The sequence below is a fragment of the Orbicella faveolata genome, unplaced genomic scaffold (assembly GCF_042242905.1).
Source record: "Orbicella faveolata isolate gen_17 unplaced genomic scaffold, um_ofav_v1 contig_46, whole genome shotgun sequence".
Lineage (NCBI taxonomy): Eukaryota > Metazoa > Cnidaria > Anthozoa > Scleractinia > Merulinidae > Orbicella > Orbicella faveolata.
In genome coordinates, this window is record NW_028301576.1 from 18665389 (window position 1) to 18686511 (window position 21123).

Genomic DNA, 21123 nt, shown 5'->3' on the forward strand with positions numbered 1-21123 from the left:
GGTCTATTAACAAGGTTCGAATATATCCTCGGCAACTTTACTGCATTAAAAGCCGTAAGCGCATCAGCCATCCGCACAATCACGAAGTTATTAACGGTCCACAAGCTTTGAGTCGAGTACTTCTTTGCACACAGAGGGCATCTTTTTGTGATACTTATAAGTGAGAGTTCTTGTGGTAGACAAAATGTATCTTTGCAAATTGTAATCCGCAGCAGGGTTTGCTTTATCGCCGCATACGTATCAGTGTAAACAAAGCGGGAATTTCGCTTCTCTTTTACACGTATCTCCCAATTGCAATATTTCACGGCCGATGGAGTACTTTGAGTTCTTTAGCACATACTTATGTCTAGGATCTTCATTTAATAGTATCCAAGTTCAAAACAATCCGTTAAAACGTCACTAGTTTACACTCCTTTCGAAGGTTTCTTAAACAGAATTTGAACTAATTTGCATATATTATCTTTCGCCGCCGACATTGTCACGCTTTCTCTCGTTTCCTGAAAACATACCCGTAGGGTCATGGCAGCTTAGTTTACCTTTACAGTTTAAATTGGCTCCCTCATATAAAAGAAGAGGGTTTCTTAAATTGTTGCTGTTGTGATAACTTGTAGGATGTAGCAGATACAACTGGGCTAAAGGTCACTGTGGCACAATCTCGTCCGCTGTGAAACTCACAAAGCGTCCGGTTTCCTCGAAGCGAAGCGACTCGAAAACTCGAAGCGTTGTTGCTGCGATTCGTGCAGCAGCAGTCCGGATAATATTTTCAAAAGCCGCTTTCTCTTGTTTTCATGTCTTTTTTACTTTATGAGTGTAGATATTGTTTAATTGAGTGCTGGCCATTTCACCAAGAGTCCCGATCATTTTGCGATCTAAGAACTCACACTCGTTTGCTTGCTTACATAAAATATCCTGCAAATATCCAATTAAATAGACTGGAAAGCCCCAGGATCGACTCTCGACCTCTTCATGTCTAAGGCTACTGTTATTATCTGTTTTACAACTCTGAGATGTCCTTAAGATGTTTTTTGGGGGGCTTCGAACAGTAATCTCTTCTCCCATAATCACTCTAAATTTTCAGCGCGGCATGAGAGTAATACAACCAGTGACGTCATTAGGCTGTTTTAGCCGCGCCAAAATGGCCGCCTATTTTGGGCTTAACCAGCCAACTTCGAACGGCTGAAAAAGCAGTTTTCGCTTACCGTATGGGAAAAAAAGTTTGCAGTGTTTCCAAGTAAAGTTGAAACTTTATTACTAAGCAAAAATCTCACGTACAAAAATTTCGTTTCAGTGGCACTTTAAGAGTCCCTCTCCATAAAAATGGAAAATAACTCGGCAAGGGTCGAAAATTCGATTTCGCTCATATTTTCATGGTAGATAGGCTAGGGCATGACAAAAACTACTGGATAGTTTTTTTGGCAAAATATCCTTTTATTTCAAAGAAATATGCAAATTACCAAATTCCGTTAAAATCGTCATTTAACGCACCATTTTATTACATAAGTTTGAGAGACTCGCATACAAAACCACATCATTCTTCCGTCTTTAAAACAATGTTTAATTTAAGCAATGTTTAAATGTGTACTGGGTTGATTTTAGGGAATGTTGCGTTGTCTTTTTGGGTGCAAAATAATTAAATTTCGAAGACATGTATTTCATTCACTTAAAAGTACTTCGTGAATATAATTAATTTTCACCATGTGCGAAACCTTCAAATGGATCAAACTTCTGGTGGTTGAATCGCAGAAGGATGGTCTACAGATTCCTGTAAAAATTTCTTTGGGCAAATGATTGTGAGCGACGCGAGAGCTTTTCAAAGTACGTCAAAAATCCAAATATTTGACCATCCGTCGTCAAATTTCAATTTACGGGTTAGACGTATATTTTAGCATGCGCCACACGACTTGACCTAAAAAAAAAAAAGTCTACATACGAGCCAAGTGGCCCATCAGGCCGGAGCTTATCCCGGTTTCTGTAGCATGAAGCGACTAGGAGTATTTCTACTCCCCCCTGGATGGGATGCTAGTCCATCGCAGGGTTCCCCCCAGCATTAAGTTCGCCATACATACACACATACATACATACATACATACATACATACATACATACATACATACATACATACATACATACACACACACACGCACACACACATACACGCATACATACATACACACACACACACACACGCACACACACACATACATACATACATACATACATACATACATACATACATACATACATACATACATACATACATACATAAACTTTATTAAAGCTCGAATTTCAGAGTAGCTTAACAAGCTAATATTTCCGAGAACAAAATATTTCATAACGAAAAATTAAAATAGAAATTGCTATTTACATATTTACAATTGACTTATGTTAACTAATTATAAAATTGCCGGTACCCATTTATACACCTGGGTGGAGAGAGGCACTGTGAGAGTAAAGTGTCTTGCCCAAGAACACAACACAATGTCCTCGGCCAACGCTCGAACCCGGACCGCTCGATCCGGAGACGAGCGCACTAACCATGAGGCCACCGCGCCTCCCACGACTTGACCTATAATAAGTTGAAATAGACACAGAGCTGATAATTTCGAAATGTTCTAACCTTATTTGTTGTAAAAGGCACGTCCAAAGCCGATTTGACGTGTTTCTTGTCGATCTCTCACCATTCGTCGCACATAAAGCAGAAGTTTGCTATAGTTTACACAAGGTTAACGTCCGATGTACATCGCCTACTGTCAACCTATTATTGGTCGAATACTATGAATCTGTGACCATCTTTCTGCGCTTATGAACATCACTGCATCTAAGTCTAAAACGGCTGAGTCGTTTGTAGATAGTTGCTTGCTTTACGCTTCGCCAAAATATTGCGTTTGATCGATTGCTGACCATTGCTGATAAGCTTGTCGGCGCAGCACAATCTTACAGCCGTTATTTGTTCGTCACGCAATGCTGTCACGGCATATGCTGCACATTTTGATCTATTTTGTATAGAGTACTCTCAGGATAAGTGAAACAATTTAATCATTGTTCATCTGTTTGTTCATATATATAATAATATGTGTATATTTATATAATCGTGTTCAATAGTGTACGTGGCGTCGGTCCAAATCACGTTTGTTGTACGTTCTGACGTTTCAGACAACAGCTGATAAAGCTAGTGCCTGTACTCACTAGAATTTTAAGAAATTCGCCATAAACAAATTATAGATCAATGAAGCAAGAACTAGCTGATATAAAATAGGAAATCACAACGTGTCTTATTCGTGAGAAAAACAGACTAAATTTAATTAGTAATTACGTGAGTAAATAGCCCTGGCCATGCCATTTTATTTGGCGTATTTTGGCGAGGCATTAGTATGTAACAGAAAATAGTGGACTGTTGTCAATACAGTCCAAAATTATCGTCAGTAAAATATTGTAAATAAAACACATATTGACCGGTTACCTCCGCGGCCACCATTTGATCATTCCGATAAGGGTTTCATTATTGTCTTTACCCCTATTAAGCGGCCACTCAAAATTTAAGAACTTTGTTTTGGAAAGAGCGATGGCAGATAGGAGTCTGAAATTGAAGGTGCATGACGAGTGATAATTCAAATACACGTCTATCATGATTGTCTTGAATTGACTCCATGTTCACCAAGATATTTATAGCCCGACAGTGAAAAATTAAATATTCAAGGTACACCAACCTCTATTTAAGTGGCTAGCCCCATTAAGCGGTCACCACCCATTTCCCCGACGGTAGCCCACTGTATTACATGTAAACCAAAAATAATTGCATAGCGCGAAAAGACCTAGGTATGAGTTTAGCGTTACAGTATTACGCAGGGCATGTAGGTAGCAGTGGTCGAGTAAAAGATAACAACAGGGGCAATGGTAAACTATTCATTCTTTTCATTTCTTAATCCAATCTCTTCCTACTCAACACGATTGTGTGCTCCCAGTGATTCCAAGCCTTACGGAACCTTACGTATTAGGATAGAAATTGTCCTACCCCTACCCCCTAAAATGGGATGGCAGCATTGTGTGACGAACAAGAAACCGCTGCAAGCAAGGATTCAATCCATCAAACCATGATGATCAAACGTAATAGTTTGGTGTAGTGCAAAGCAAGCAACTATCTACAAATGACTTAGCCGTTTTTGACTTAGATGCAATAGTGATCATATGTGTCGAAAGAGGGTCGCAGATTCATAGTATTCGACCGTTAAATAAGTTGACAGTTGGCGATGTACATCGGACGTTATGTAAACAAAAGCAAACTTCTGCTTTATGTGCGACGAATGGTGAGAGAAGCACGTCAAATCGGCTTTGGACCTGTCTTTTACAGCAAATGAGGTTAGAACATTTATCGGCTCTGTGTCTATTTCAACTTAACATAGGTCAAGTCATGTTGCGCATGCTAAAATATACGTCAAACCCGGATGGTCAAATATTTGGATTTTTGACGTACTTTGAAAAGCTCTCGCGTCGCTCACAATCATTTGCCCAAAGAAATTTTTACAGGAATCCGTAGACCATCCTTCTGCGATTCAACCACCAGAAGCTTGATCCATTTGAAGGTTAGCTCGCGATTTTCTTCCGCCCGGTCCAAACGCCGCTCCACTCGTGTGCCGAACCAAACTTGATTAAGTTTTTAGAGCGACTTTGGAGCGACGGCTGGTTCAGACGGCGTACTTGCGTCGAACTTAATTCGGGAAGCCGGTGGTAACAATTTCCACGACAAAATATGCGTTCTGAATTCAAGAACTCTGTCCAAATAGAAAAGCTGAGACTAAGCTAGGCCCGTTCCAAACGCCGCTCCACTCATGTGCGGAACCTAACTGATGAGTTAAGTACGGCAGAAGAGCGGCGTTTGAATCAGTTTGGTTCGACAGGTTAGGTTTGGTGCGGCAAACGACATTAAATTCGGCGGGGTCTGTCGCACTATGCGACGTCGGAGCGGCAGCTGATTCAGACGGCGTTCTCCTCATTTGTCGAACCTAATGCATAAATTACTGTAATGCATTTTCCATATAACGGGACTCGTGATTGGCTCAAAATTGAGTGGCGCAACCAGTCATGCATGAAGCTCGAATCGTCGCTAAAAATAAAGACAACAAAACATGCTTTTGATTTATGAGAAACGGGACTGTGTAAGCGAGTTTCTTTAGCGCAAATTCATTTTTTGCTTTTTCTTCGTGATAACAGCCCAGCTTATGAGATTTCCCTTTAACAAGTCGAATTAACCGGGACAAAACCTGTTTAAATACAAACACTGAACCTTGAGTTTGAATTTGCTTCCCTAAATTTTGCTATAGCAGCGAAATGTTAGTCACAGCTTTTCTACTTGGACAGAGTTCTTGAATTCAGAACGCATATTTTCTCGTCGAAAATTGTTACCACCGGCTTCCCGAATTAAGTTCGACGCAAGTACGCCGTCTGAACCAGCCGTCGCTCCAAAGTCGCTCTAAAGTCGAACTTAATCAAGTTTGGTTCGGCACATGACTGGAGTATGGTTGGTGAAATGGTGCAGAACTCACAAAGTTTATATTCATTCCCATTTAATGATGTTGTTATTATTCACGAATATATTTATTCACATTCAACAACTAAATTTATATTCAAGAAATATATTAATTCACATTTAACGACGTATTTCGTTTTCACGAATATCTTTACTCACATTTACGGGATGTATTCATTCACATTTAACGGTTATATTCATTCACATTCACGATCGAAATATTGGTTCAACACGATGCAATATTCATTCAACATTTTCTGCTCACCGTCTTCACGCATCATTAGGTCCCAGCTCCCGCTCTATAATTTCTGAACGAAGGAAGGCCTATTATATGAAGGGGTAGAACAAAGACCAAAGACCCCAAACATACACAACTGAACATAAACGTTACATGGGCTAGAGGAGATAACAGACTGCTCGATGATTTCGGATAAGCAAGTAGATAATTTCGTACAACGTTTTACGAGTGATCATGGGACTTTGTTCGGGTATTCCTTGGTGACCGGATCGGACATCTTCGATCATTATAGGTCTCAGAGTTCAACGGGGTGGAATCAGGGAGAATATTGACCGCGTTGATTCTGGAAACTCTAGAATCCACTGGGCTGTCGTAATTTCTAGGAGAGCGTATTCTGTGGCTGCTCCAAATAGCTTGTGGCATATTGACGGACACCATAGCCTGGTTACTGTCATGCATGGGGGTATTGATGATTTTCCTTTAACCTTAAATCTTAACAAGGTACTCCTAAAACAATGTAAAAAACTATACCAGTGTTGTTGGTGGTTTTTTTTTTTTCTTTTCTTGTTTCAATGTTCTACTAATAACAAAACTGTAGCATTGTCCTAGATGTATTCCCCTCAGCGACGCAAAGGTTTGAGTGGCCATCAAGGGTGCGAAGTGATCATAGGGTGAAATTGTGAGGGTGTCTTACGACAGCCCAGTTGATTCTAGAGTCTCCAGGGTCAACGTGACTAATACTCTCCCTCTTCCATCCCGTTGATTGATCACTCATCTTGAAACGTTCTACGAGATCGTCTAGTTGCTCATCCGAAATCATCGAGAAGCCCGTACTCCACAATACGACGTTTCAATGTCCACCTTGAAACAAGAAGCATTTGAACTTTTTTTTGTCCACGTAAAACCAGACGATCTTTGTTGCAGAAGGAAAAATAAAAATTAGAATTAAAATATTTAGAGAGGAAGAGAGGGTTTTCATTCAGACCCTCTAGCCTGGTCGAATTGGAATTTGGAAATGCTGTTTTTTTTGTGGGGGGAGGAAAACTGGAGAACCCGGAGGAAAACCCTCGGAGCAAGGCGAGAACCAACAACAAACTCATCCCCGGGTCAAACTGGTGGGAGGCGAGGGCTCTCACCACTGCGCCATCCCCGCTCCCCAAGAACTGCCTCCGATATTGAATATCGAGTTCGGAAGACCTCAGGGCTGGTCATAGAATACACTGCAAGGTTTGTGCGGTCGTGTCGTATCCATTGTCCATGCAAAAGACATATATTTCCCAGTATTTCATTCAGTATTGCGCTATGATACTGACGAAAGGTAGTAATTGCTGAAGAGCTACACTCGAGCCTTATTTGGATGTTCTCTCTCAATCCTACTTCCGCGGTGTTCCATTCCCGTTTGCACTATTGTAGGAGATCGAAAGTGCATGCCAATGTTACGTTGGTCTTTGTTCTACCCCTTCATATAAGACCATATAATAAGCCTTCCTTCGTCCGCCATATTGCGTTCAGAAATTATAGAGCGGGAGCTGGGACCTAATGATGCGCGAAGGCGGTGCGCAGAAAATGTTGAATGAATATTGCACCGTGTTGAACCAATATTTCGATCGTGAATGTGAATGAATATAACCGTTGAATGTGAATGAATACATCCCGTAAATGTGAGTAAATATATTTGTGAATACGAAATACGTCGTTAAATGTGAATTAATATATGTCTTGAATAAATTAGTTGTTGAATGTGAATATATATACTCGTGAATAATAATAACAACATTAAATGTGAATGAATATAAACTTGGTGAATTTTGCACCATTTCGCCAACCATAGGCCAGGAGGAAGAGGTCAACTTTGCTTGCGTAGCCATGCGATTGCGCGCCCGATGATCTTGGCCATTACTTTGGTTTTCAAAAACGAGATGTCTGAAGGCACAAAAACATGCAAAATTTTGAGATCGCTCGATTGAAAACGCGATTGAAAAGTGAAGCTTTGTGCCCCTTTCTTGGGCGATATCTGGGGAACCCAACAATTAACAACAAGAACACAAAAATATGATCTTGATATGATTTAAAATGTTTTGATGATGATGAAAACGAATCATTTAACATGTGCATAAAAATGATCAGTGGGTTTAAACCCATTACTTTGCAGACGATAGCGTGGAGGACCTGCTGATCAATACTCGAAACTCTCGAAATATGAGAAATTATTAGATGGAAAATGTTCCCTTACAAAGACATTTGAACTATCAAGTCATATGCTGGGTTGGAAAGTAAATAATGGACCAGGGAATTATTTTTCTGCACTAAATTATCCTCAAAACTGTCAACGATAACATTTTCTTCTACGAGGCCAACCAACCGACGCAAGCCGAGCAGGCGTGTGGATATTTTACAGATTTTAGATGATAAAATGATTTAAGATCACTGTGCGGGAGACCTAGATGAAACGGATGATATTCGGAGTAACATGGACGAGACCTCTTGGTAGAAAGATGCTTTATTTCATGTCAAAATGTTCGTCAAATATGAGATCGGAGCAGGATCTGTTCCCTCGGGCCTCAGCATGCAGTGCAAAGCTATTTCTTGTCACACACCTCTGACAAGAAAGGTATCCTAAACTGGTGCTTTGGGTTCTAAGTTTTTTTCTTTTTTGTATCTCAATAAGTTCACTAAAGGTTACAGTATACCTTCAGATCGGCAATTTTCTTCAAATTTGGATTGTTGGGTCAAAGTAATGGTCGAAGATTAATCTCTAATTTCTGAAAAAAAATTGAAAAAATAAATATTGGCGGAGAAATGGAGGTTTTACGTTATGGCCGGAAGTAAAGTTTCCTCTTGATTGGCAGCCCTATAACGTGTATGCAATCAACCGAGACGACTTTCGCGGGAATATTACCTATATGGATACCACGAATTGGCTGGCTACTCACCTCTACTCAGTTGATCAGCATTGTTAATCCAAGCATTTTTCGTATTAGGTGTAATTCCGTGGACCAGTTCGAAAAAACGAAAACAGCGAAGAACGAATGAAAATACATCTCGGAGTGAAGAAGCGAAAATTGAACTCGCGGATGAAGCTATGGCTATCGTATCAAGCGGGCGAAAAGACCGAGTCAAGAGAAGACAAAGTTTCTCTAAAAATTTGGGAACTTGACAGTGATAACAACGATTTTTACAGTGACTCTTCTGTTGAGTCCGATACCGATGAATTGTCTGACGCATTGAGATCCACTGGAATATTATCCAAGCACATTTACTCCGCCGCGCTTTCTTTTGTTTGTTTTCTTCACCCAGCCACCCTAGCGTTCGTATCCTCTTTCGTCTTCTGCATTTTGCCAGACCAGCTTCAAGAAAAACCGAGCTACAGAAAAATTATCTCTCCGCCTTGAGCGCATTGCGAAACACAAGGGTTTTTTGGAGATTCGCGCGTAAATTTCCCCGCAAGAAAAAACTTTCCAAACGCTGATTGGCTCAGTGATCTGAGAACCTAGATGAAGGCGTTTGTGGGCAGAGTTTGTTTGCGAAGTAAAAGATTTTTCTTAGCGGTGTTTTCTCGAATAAATTTTTTCGCATGAAGCAGACACTTAGAGTTACAAGTCAAAGGGAATTTCTTCGATTGCCCTCAAATTTGGACAGTAGCTAGATTAACATATAATAAACAAAAGCTTGTCTGCGAATTGTTTGTTTCGGAATATTTTTTCTCCGAGAGCGATTTTTGTACGATCACTTCACATTTTTCAAATCCTATTTCAAAAGTGTTCTGTAACTTTTTACTGCAATTGAATATGGCAAAACGCAGACACGCTTTTTTAACGCTTTTTGCCCTTAAACCGGCGGGGGAAAAAACTAAATTGGCGAAAAACAAAATTCGCTTTGACTAGTAGCTTCCAAAAGGTGTTTAGGGCGCTCGCATTTAGTGGTCCTGAAAAAATCGGCAACTCATTTCATTTCAAAATTCTTGGTATACTGATAGCCAGCTCTATAAGCTTTAATTTGATATAGGGGTTTAGGTATCTACCGCTTAAACCGGACGCGCTACATCGCTTGGACGCGAGACACCCCTGAAGGTATACGGTAGCCTTAAACTTGTATAGATTGTCAAAGAAAACTGTGTGGGATGTTATATGGAAAGAACTATAAAATACAGAATCTGGTTCCAAGCAGCAAGGGAATTAAGACCGAGTTTACCAAAGGACCAGGCAGGGGTGATACATGCCATCTATCCTTTTTGGATGAAACTTTGTCAGATTGAAGGTAGTACCCAAAAACTCTAAAAGACAAAGTGGGCCGGCTCCGCGATTTTTCCCTTAGGAGTTAGACCACTCCCCTGGTTTTTTGACCAAAATCCCAAAAGTGTCACTAAAATAAGCATCAAATTTAGACCCCACTCCTGCTTACAGAATGCACTAAATTTTATTGATATTTTACACAAATATACATTGGACCTATCTTAGTTTACATCAGGAATTTCAAGTCATTTGAAGTGACAGGTGCCAATCAACGATTGTCATTTCTTACCCATGTCAAGCAACATTTAGCTACAACGCAAATTAGCTCAAATTCTGACTCAAATATTGCTTAAATCCAACTTTCAAAATCAAAACTAATTTTACCACAGTTTAGAGTCACCCTTGGCCTAATGAAATCAATAATAAAATTTTTGGCATCTGTTATTTTTTGGTGACAAAAGCTGTTTAAACAACGTGACGAGAGACTAGTTTTAACAAAGAGACAAATGCGAAATCTAAAAATATTAGATATTAGAGAATCAGTTTATCAAAGATATTTCTATATTAATGTCATTAACAAAGTCTTTGAATATTAATTAGGGCAATGGAAGCTCAATGAATGCAAAACTCTTTGCAATATCCCTTAACCCTCGGACGTACAAGGCAGGGGGAGAGGGTAAATGCCATCCCCCAATAACTTTTTTTCAAATTTTCGAAAAGACGATTTACTCTAAGGGGCTGAAACTTTCAGTAGCTGTTCATTCATCCTTCGCGGATATTTTGATATGTCAAAATTACCCATTTCAAGATTCCAGATTTGGCTTGGGTCTTCCCTCAACAACAAAAGATTGCCATCACAAATGAAACAAATAAATATAAAAATGAAATAATATAAGATTTTAAACGACGGAATATACTAGCACAAGCTCAGTGTGCTTTCATTTTGGTACTCACAGGGAAGAAACCAAATTCAGCAGATATTTCAGATGATATTTCAGATGTTTCTTCAAAAACAATAATTCATTGCAGACTAAAATCATAGGAATATACTCTCCTCCCATCGCTTCGGCCGGTTTGGCACTGAGGTGAAAGCCACCTTTCTGAGCGATTGTAAACAGCGTCATGTGACAGTCACGGTAAGTCTACCACCTGTACGTCTCTTTTAAGTGCCAGCGGTTTTCCAGTTATAATTAAATTTCAACCTGCAACCTGCAACCTGCAAAATATACCTGCCGTAATTTTTAACCACCGTTGTACATGTGCATTGGGCAGGCTTAATTAATTAATTAAGCTTAAGTTCTTGTTTGTGAAAGTTCTCATTTCCATCGTTGTGGATAATATTTATGTTTGCTAGGCCTGTTGCAGAATATGTGAAAAGGTTTTAGTTTTGTGAAAGAACACTCCGAGCACGGGATTGCAGATATTTCATAATCAAATGGACTGATCATTTTTACCGCTGATTCTTCAAAAGTATCTTCAATTACAATGTTTTCCTATACATATAAGCCATTCTGTGACCAAGTTACACGTTTTTTTAGGTTACAGATTACGTAAAAAAGGCAATTTTCCAGGGCGAATAGTCAAAATTTTGCTCCACCTATTTCCACCGGAGAGCGATGACTGTAACACTTTCAATACACTTTATGTAAGATGTTTCGGTTATAATTAAAATCTACTTACCTCTCAAGAAAGAAAAATGATAATTACTCCTTGAGACCCAAATACAATACCATCTGAAGCTGGAATGATTGGAGAAATCCGCCACAAAAAGTTGTATCAGCAAGAGGCGACGACGCCATTTTCGAAAATTCTTGGGTTTCACGTGACGTCACAAGCTTTGATTAAATCAGTGTCCGCCATGTTAGTGTCCCTCGGGTGTCAAATTTATGCCAATAATAGTCCATTTCTACAGTGAAGCTTCTCTATTATCGCTCTATTATTTCGACAACTACATGAATATCCAGAAAGAAAAACACGATAAAAGTACCGGGCATTCATCTAAAGGTATCCCAGTGCTCTCTGAGAATGCCAAAAGCTTAGAGAGTCGAGTAAAGGAAAGATATTCGCAAAAGATCTCGGTCATCGGGGTTGACCCCGCAAGCATAACAGCCGAGCAGTTCAGTCCAGAATGCTTGCCTCCAGTGGAAGTCTCGGTCTTGCTGAGTTACCTCGTTCTTGACACCAGCTTCTACACCAACAAGCAGTTCAAGGCGTTCAAGAGTCTGGAGGCGTTTAATCAAATGGTGTCGGGATTTGTAACCTCAGTTGTAGGCAGTAGTAGTATGTCGTGAGAGTAAGTGCTCGGCATTCACAGCGTATGAATGATCCTTTAGTGAACATTTGGGTCATTTCCGAAAACGATGGGACTATTTTGTCAGCCCATTGCTTGGGATGCAAAGCTGGACAGGCTGAGTCATGCTCACATATCGCGAGTGGGTTATTTTATTTAGAGGCAACTACACGAATTCATGGCAAGCTCGCTTGCACACAGGTAAAATGCTCATGGATTTTACCGACATATGTCAATGAAGTGCCAGATGCGAGGGCTAAGGACATCGATTTTTTATCAGCTAACAAGCTCAAAGAAAATTTCGACCAGAAAATTGAGGATCTACAACAGCCGCAAGCCTCGAACCATGCAGCAGCTTCTAGTTCTGGGACTGCATCAGCCGGCGCCACAGCGCATGCAGCGCGCATCGGCGCCCTCGAAGGAGAAATTCATCAGCTTTATGCCAAACTCAACCAGTGCAAAATTAAAGCAGTGGCTTTAAGTTTAATTGATCCTTTTGCTGACCAATTTATCGACCAAAGCCGCTCTGTTGCGGTAGTTTCAGATCGAAGTGTTTGCTACAAACTCGTTCACTCTCTAGCGCTCTCTTATTTGTAGCGTGGCCGCAAATCACCGCAGAAATCCACTCGTTTCTCCTCCTAATAGTGAGTTCCTCCTGTTCTTCCCCTTGATTTGTAATAATCTTAGGTATACGAAAAAACCCTAAGCCTTCACGATTTCCACTTTTGCTCGAACAGCCAACAACAACGCATAAAACCATCCCTTCTTTCTCACATGAACTCTTCTTTGGATACGCTTTGTTTACGCTTGAGGGACACCAAGATGGCGGATAGGAACCGTTGCTAAGCTATTGATCACGTGGGTGAAACCCTAGAATTGAGTGCATTTGCGCAATTCTTTCGCCGTGACGTCATAATGGCCATGATCATCGGGTCAGTCAAATCTGACGCGTTCACCTTTCCCTCCTGTTGCGGGCATTTTGTAGTTTTGTTAATTAAGGTGTACCGCTGTCCAGTAAAATACTGTATCGCGCCCCAAAAAAACGTATATCCGCGGTGTCGGACCACGCAGTGTCCTTAATTATCGCGCACGATCACTCGGGTCGATTTTCTGTTACTCTGATGGCTAACGTTTCTGAAAGAATTTGTTTTCAGTAAAAGATTCTTTTTATTTTTCTTCCAACCCTCTTTCTCCTCTGCTTTTTCAACCGCAGATGTGAGTATACGGCTAGTCGCTATCGACTCCCAATGAGAAATGCGCGCTTGAAGTGCGATGTTAATTTCCAGTCAATGATAGTAGCTAACTAACCATGGTAGGTATACGTTCTCCTACTACTTAGATATCAGTGGCGGATCTAGGGAAGGGGCGCTGGGAGCCCGCCCTCCCCGCACCCCCCTTATTTTGGGTAAAACAAAAAAATTCACAGAAGGAAGAAAAGCCGGCAACTTACCCAGCCGACCAGAAAAACAAGCCCGGACTAACCGAATACTAATTACGTGTTAAAGGGAATCTTTAGAACGACTTGGAGCTATATAATGCGGTCGCTTACACATCTTCTAAGATCTTCCAGCCTGAACGAACAAACTTTAACAGTTCCTTCGGCGATCGTGAACTACTTTCCTTCGTCTGTTTTCCCTGAGAGGAGACCTCGGAAACAAAAACACAAACACTTTCTCTGCTGTGGAAGATTTCAATTCCTTCTGGTGGCATTCAGGAACACAACAACTTATAGGGAGGGCGAAACAAAAACAGACCAGATCGACAACGAAGCAAGACTTTTCTGGGAAAGCATTGTCAAAACAAAACATCAAAGCCTGACTAGACTCGCTTACATGCGACTAGTCCCGGGCGCCAACCGAGCGGTCCGCCATATTTGCATTCGGTGTATTGCAGAGTATTTTTGACGAACTTCAAGGTGTTTGGAAATGCTGTAAAACACTGTTTCGAGTGTTTGGTATATTATCTCAGTCGAAACTACAAAAATATCAGTTCTGAATATTAAAAGGTCATAGCAAGATCAACTGTCCTAAGGAATTTGACTGAGAAAGACGTACTAAATGTCTTTTTGTGCCACGCGGGCTTTAAAACTCAAAGTGTTACAAAGAATGTACGGGCCACCTAGAACTCTTGCAGTTTTTGAAAGACATTGTCACCTTCGGTATTACACCCAAAAACCTGAAACAGGTACTACGTTTCATAAGCTCTTAAGCTGTTTGGGGTCAACTTATATCGAACATGATGTCCTCTCTACCTGAGGAGGAATCATGTTAGAAATGACGTATTAAAGTCGTATGCTAATGACACTAAATGTATACAATGAGGTCAGAAAAGCTCGCCTAAAACTTAAGCTGGAGTAATCTTAGTTACAAGGCGAGGTTAGACGATAAAAGTTCTTGATATTTTCATGTGACTAGCACTTAACGAAGATATTTTACTTCTTGTGCAAGACAAGCTGGCATACGTATATGCTCCGCTTATGAGAAGTCATCCGGCTTCACCTTAATCAGCAGGCTTCGAAAACCTTTCCCTAAACTTGCGGGTAACACTTGACGTATTTCGCTTCGCTTTCGAAGCTTAACGAAATTCAACGGCAGTCCCATTTGCGTCTGTCCAGCGGTCACTGGAAGCATAACAGCCACATCCTCGCATATGCACTTCTGTCAGGAAGAGAAACTCAGTTGGCATAGTTAGCCCTGTGGGTGGTAGTACAGCGGTATTTCGCCACTCTACTGCCATTCCCTCTCGCTCGTAGATCAAACTATCGGCATAGTTATCGGTTGGAGGTGGCTTGGGATGGTTGGGCAGAAAAGCGAAAAGGTTCTCTTTCAAGCCACCGCAGTGTGTATAGCGCAGATTTTTTCCCATTGGACAGAAATCCGAGAACGTTTCCATTTATGCCTGATACATCAGGGGGAATCATTTCTGGCGAAAGCAAAGATTTGCCATGTGAAAGTCAACACAAAAATGAAGTGCAACGGAATTCTACAGTTAGCAATAAACTATAAATGATTTATGTAGTATGATGAACAATAGTTTTGTTACCTAGCAACAAGTAGTCTCCCAAGTGACTTCATCATAATTGTTGACACGAACTCCAAGTAAACTGAAGAATACAAAAGCAAAAACCGACACAACGTAGAATGATTTTTTGAAGGTGTACTATATTTCGGCTGGCTAAACCAGCCTTCTTCAGGTACAATGGAAGATTTTACATTTGCGTGTTTTTATGTAGCCGATATTTACGTAATACCGGAAATACGCAAAAGTAATTGATAGTGTAAATTGAAGATAAGCATACGGATGGTCTGAACATCCGCGAAGAAACATATTAATTGTTTCCATTTGTTTTCTTTTATTATGTTCTTTTATCATGTTATTTTATTTTACCGTATGCTTATCTTCAATTTACACTGTCAATTACTTTTGCGTATTTCCGGTATTACGTAAATATCGGCTACATAAAAACACGCACCAATGTAAAATCTTCCATTGTACCTGAAGAAGGCTGGTTTGACCAGCCGAAATATAGTACACCTTCAAAAAATCATTCTACGTTGTGTTGGTTTTCGCTTTTGTATTCTTCATTTTATATGTAAAGCCGATTAGATCACTATTGATCCAACGTATACCAGCAGGATCATCGTTCCGGTTGCTTGCTTAAACATTTTATTTCCAAGTAAACGTTGTTTGTATTCCGGCAGCTGTTGTGCAAGCGTGTAAGGTTGAGTTCCATCTTTCTTTTGAATCCTCATCAGTACCTGAGTGCGATTACTAAACAGCTCAGAGATCATTTGCTGTCTTACGGTACCCCGGATGTCTGTTCTAGGGACAAAAGTGAAGCCACCTCCGGCAATCGCCATTTCACAGTAGACAGTGATAACTTGACCACCAAGAACAGGCTGAATGGAGTACAGCCCGCTCAGAGAATCGGGAATGCCCGCTCTTACATCCCTGCATGATTTGTAATAATAAGTTTCCTGAAATTTTAAATATTATTTTTTACGGTAACTGCAGAAATTCTCGCGCGCTCATTGGCTAATTTTTATTGTCAATAAGCGGACAGACACATGAATTTATAATTTATGCGATGTATCAACGGGTGAGAGCGGGCAATTTGACAATTTGTTATCGCAAAAAACAAATTGATGTCAGTTTTTAATGCGTCTGTCCTGTTATTGACAATGAATTTCGTCATAACATTGTCAAAGTAGTCTGCGGGTCCACTCGGCTATCGCCCCGTGGATCCACAGCTACTTTGACAGTGTTATGACGAAATTGATGATCAAGAACAGGACAGACGCATGAAAAACTGAGGTCAATTTGTTAAAGGTAGTCGGGGATTTTTATGAAAAGAAACCAATTAAACGTTTTTTGTTTTTCAACTGGTTCACTGGTTCACAAGTGAAGCTGGTAGTTAAAAATTCGACCATCGCGGTCAACTTTGGGATACCCGGCTGATTCACAGCTGGTTAAGGAAATACTATCACGAACATTGCAAAGATATCCTGTGGGCCTCGGTTACTGTTAACTTAGTTTTTATTCGACAAACGAAAGTGAACAACTAAGGAAGGAACGAGTCAAAAGATGGTGCGATAATGGTGCGAGTCAGACCTATTTAAATAATAGATCTCATTACTCTCGCATTTTGATTGGTTCAACATTATGATGAATTCAAGGACAGACGTGCAGATGACGTCATTTACATATTTTGTTTCTTTGTTATATAAAACAAATAGATTCCATACGAGTAACCAAATTTTTTAGCGTATAGGGCTGCACTTGCGCGCTTTCGGCACGCAAGAGCTCCGCTACAAACTAGGTACTAACCTACTTTGACTAGTATACTTATTTTGGAATATTTCTGTTTTTCGTTAAAGCTGAAACGCCAATCGAAACAGATAAACAACATATTACCCTACCGATAACCAGAAAACGCTGATGCTGAAGACTTTGGTCATCATAAGTTTAAGGGTCTAATAAGCGAGGTGAAATTTCACTTCCGGTGACTTAAGTCAGCCTTAGCGCAAGACTGTTTTAAACAATTCAGTGGCCTGCAAACTCGGTTACATTTTGGAATTTTTTTGTGTGTGTTTCACACAATGCCAAGTAAACAAGTATAAGTAAGCAAAAACAAAATAAGAGAAAAACAGAAAAACGAGCGCAAAAGAAAAAGAAAAACTTTCTCCATTAGGCTTTCGTGTGCTTCGTTTGATCTTATCAAAGTGCCGCTGACAGTGTGAACTGGGCGAGCGCTGATAGGATAACTTCGGGGCCACTTTTTAAATGCTAAAGGAAATGCGGATTTTTATTAAATCCAACATTTTTCGACGAGCTACGATTCAAGTTAAAGTTGGAACCCTTTTGTGAAATCGTGCCTTTTTCAGAAAATTACGAATTTTTTAATATTTTGAAATTCTCCCCATATCTAACCTATGCATAGCGTAATGAGGATTAAAAATGAAAGCTTAAATCAACGAAAAAAACCTCCCGATAAAGTAATATGCCTGGAAGCCTTTACATTTTTTCGGAATTAGTCACTTGACCATGGGCGTGACCTCATGACGTCATTACTGGTGTAACTGATCACGAAAAGGTTAAAACACGAGAAATAACTCTGAAGTAACAAAGAATGACGAGGCTAGATAAAAATAAATTTTCCTTGTCATCGGCTCAAAAAGATTACAAGTAGCCGTGCCGCGAGTCGTTAGTAGCGCGGGCATCGGAAGACGAGCGAAAAGAGAGACTGCACTGGTTTCATACAACCGTGATTTGGATGCCCGGCACTCTGGTGACGGAGTAATTCTATTGGTCGGTCTAGGAAGTTATGACGCACATCTGTCAGTAACCCGGCTTTATAAGTGACATGCAGCGCACGCCCAAACTCTGTTGTAATGTTTGTCTCCTAAGGTGCGACTCCTACGGTTCATAACATTTGCCGCTCTATTTTGAACTTCGATCTTCCGACCTTTTATTAGTTTTATGCTTCACACTGGTTTTTGAAGGACTGTGCTATTAGGAAGACTTAAAAGCAGAGTAGAGCCGTTTGACAGAGCCGTATAAACACTTTTGAGAGGTCATTTGCCTGATTTCAGTTGCAATCTGTCGAACAATTCATCACATCTTATCGGATATAGCTTCGCGTGAGGAAGTAGACACCGGAGTGTCATATTCAAAACCCGGCGGAGGTGTTATTGATGCGACCTGTCAAAGTAGTATCCAAATCGTTGTATGAAACCAGTGCAGTCTCTCTTTTTGCTTGTCTTCCGACGCCCCCGCTACTAGCGGCTCGCGGCATCGCCGCTCGCACGTCACGCTCACAGTCACGCTAGCACGCTTACTTGTTTTACGTTCTTCCCCGCGGTTTTCGAGGAAAAGAGAGACTGCTCGCAGTCTACAAAAAGATCAGTTAATGGGCCCTTAAACGCGACACTAATTAGAAATGTCAGTTTTTCAGTGTTATGTTTTCATATGAATATGCCGAATGAATAGTTGGCTTAGGCCCGTATCGTAATTACATAGAATGAAAACTCAAGCATATGCTAAACGCGGCACGCAATCTGTAAGGCGAGGTCCGTGCGATACTTTACACTATTTTCCTTGTAAACGCTAACAGTACAAGACAATACAGTACTATTTATCAGTTTCTCCGAAATGGGTTTTTCAGAACTCATACTGCTTACACCCATCCTTCCCATCGTCAGCTGCATTGACTGTGTTCGCCACTGTCTTTCTATGGCATGGTGTAAAATAATAAAGACTTGTGAGTATTCCGTGAAAATACAAGTGATTCGAGTGATATTCCATGGTATGCCACTCGTAAGCGTTGTATAACTTTGTTACTTACTTACTGGCATAAATTACTTTTGTCTCACTAGAGCTCCCACGTGGATTTTCGATGAACTGTAATTGGTTGCGGTTTATCCATACAAATGCAAATTTACCCATAATTCCTTGCGGTTGCGAAGACCAGTCCATCAACTGTACAAGCAGTCAACAGACAATAGAGTTCCGCGAAATCTCGATCGCTTCAAAAAGCTTTACTTGTTACGATCATATGATCATTTGGTACTTAACCCTGTATCTTAATTATTTGCACGATACTGGCAGTTAAATGCGCTCGCGAACCGAAGACTAAGTGCGCTCTCCCGCTCAAGTTTGGAAGTTGGTGAAAATCGTAATTACTTGTGTTTTATAATATAGAACTGAAATCACTCTAAGAGAATTTCAAATTGTCGTACGCTTTGACGCGCGAATGACAAACAAAACACTTGAATGATCCTTTTGTTCTTGCGTTTTTATAGTCAACAATAATTCTTCACTTGCAAGATATAATTATGTCTTTTAGACAAACTAGTTGTTCACCATTTACATCATATTTAGAGTAACCAGCATCGTAAGAGATTCTGCACAGAAAAGAAACGAGCGCTATAAGTTTTCAGTATTGTGATATCCGTACGCTTTATGTCTCTCCCCAGCCATTGTTAGCAGATCGAGAAATTTGCAAATGACTTGCAAGACCTGCAAATGTGTGCTGTTTAACAGTCCTTGAAAAGGCACCGACTTATCATAGTTTCCTTTTATGCGGTGCTGGACAAATTGTAGTGACATATCGTTGATCCAAGTCTTACACTCTGATTTATGTTTATTTTCTGTTCGACAAATAAGCAAATGTTTCATTCAAATCGGTGTTCAAAAGGCTAATTCCAAAAACGATAAACGCGTTCACTGAAGCTCAAGAATTAATCAGTAGTTCAAAAGGCTTCAGTAGCCATCTCGAGAAAAATTTCCCAGCGCTTATCTCGCTCTTCCCTCTGAGCAGAATGTGAAAGATTACTCAGAACACGGGCAAAGCTAGTTAAAATTTCAAATATCTATCTGCACAGGACGACGCGTACTCTGAGTGCCACTTGAAATGAATTTGGTCACTCTGATAATAGCTTCCGAGTTTGACGGTCGGCCGCAATCGCAAATGTTGGTTAGAGATCGTAGCAAAATCGGGCAGACTGAAAAGTACACTTTCAACCATTACTGAACACCCAAGGGAACAGTGAAAGTGGTGCTAAAGCAAGATTCATGAACTCAGAGAAGCGGCATATATGCGTATTAATGAGCAAAGGGGATCATTATGTAATACGAAATACAGGGAACACGAATTTCAAAAAACTCCCTTTCCGTTATTCTTGACATTTCAGCTTAGTATCTGAATTTGCTTTAAAAAGAAACTTATGCAAGTTACAAGTTCATAAAAAGTTGGACCAGAAACTAGAAATTTAAGATAGAAAAAGAGCATTTTTGAAATCCTATTTAAAATGACTATAAAATCATTTACAATTTGACTCAAATTTCCAATAGTTTTTACGTGTCGTTTATGTCTCCTGGGCGTCTCGATTAAATAAGTGTTATTTCGTCTTCATTTCGCAGCCTACAAGTGTGGACTTTTTCAACCTAGAGCCATTTAAAACGAAAATTAAAGTGAGGTTCTCGCCCATTTTTGACGCCATCTCTTCTAAATTGAAGATTGTTCGCTTTCAAATTTCGCGCTTCATCGCGTCACTGTTATGACAATAGGGAGTTTACGAAACCACGACGGCGACGCCGAGGACAACGTCGATTAAAAAATGGCTTTATCTTTTACCTATGAATCTCGCGATACTCTAAAGTCATTTACTTTGTTTATCACTGTCAAAACTATCGCAAAACTAAATCCGGAACACAGCGATAAATTTGAAATAAAAATTTAAAATATTAGCCACCGTGGTTCACGTTCTCCAGACAACGCAAAATTTGGTCATTTCACATTGTTGTTTTGCAGAGGACGGCAAAGAAATGTACCAAAAAT

The 21123-nt window shown here is 40.2% G+C and overlaps 2 pseudogenes; one reads left to right on the forward strand and one right to left on the reverse strand.

Annotated features, from left to right (window-relative positions):
* Positions 1-11813: 11813 nt before the first annotated feature.
* Positions 11814-12904, forward strand: LOC149098755 (uncharacterized; annotated as a pseudogene).
* Positions 12905-14858: 1954 nt separating this feature from the next.
* Positions 14859-17242, reverse strand: LOC149098756 (uncharacterized; annotated as a pseudogene).
* Positions 17243-21123: the final 3881 nt, after the last annotated feature.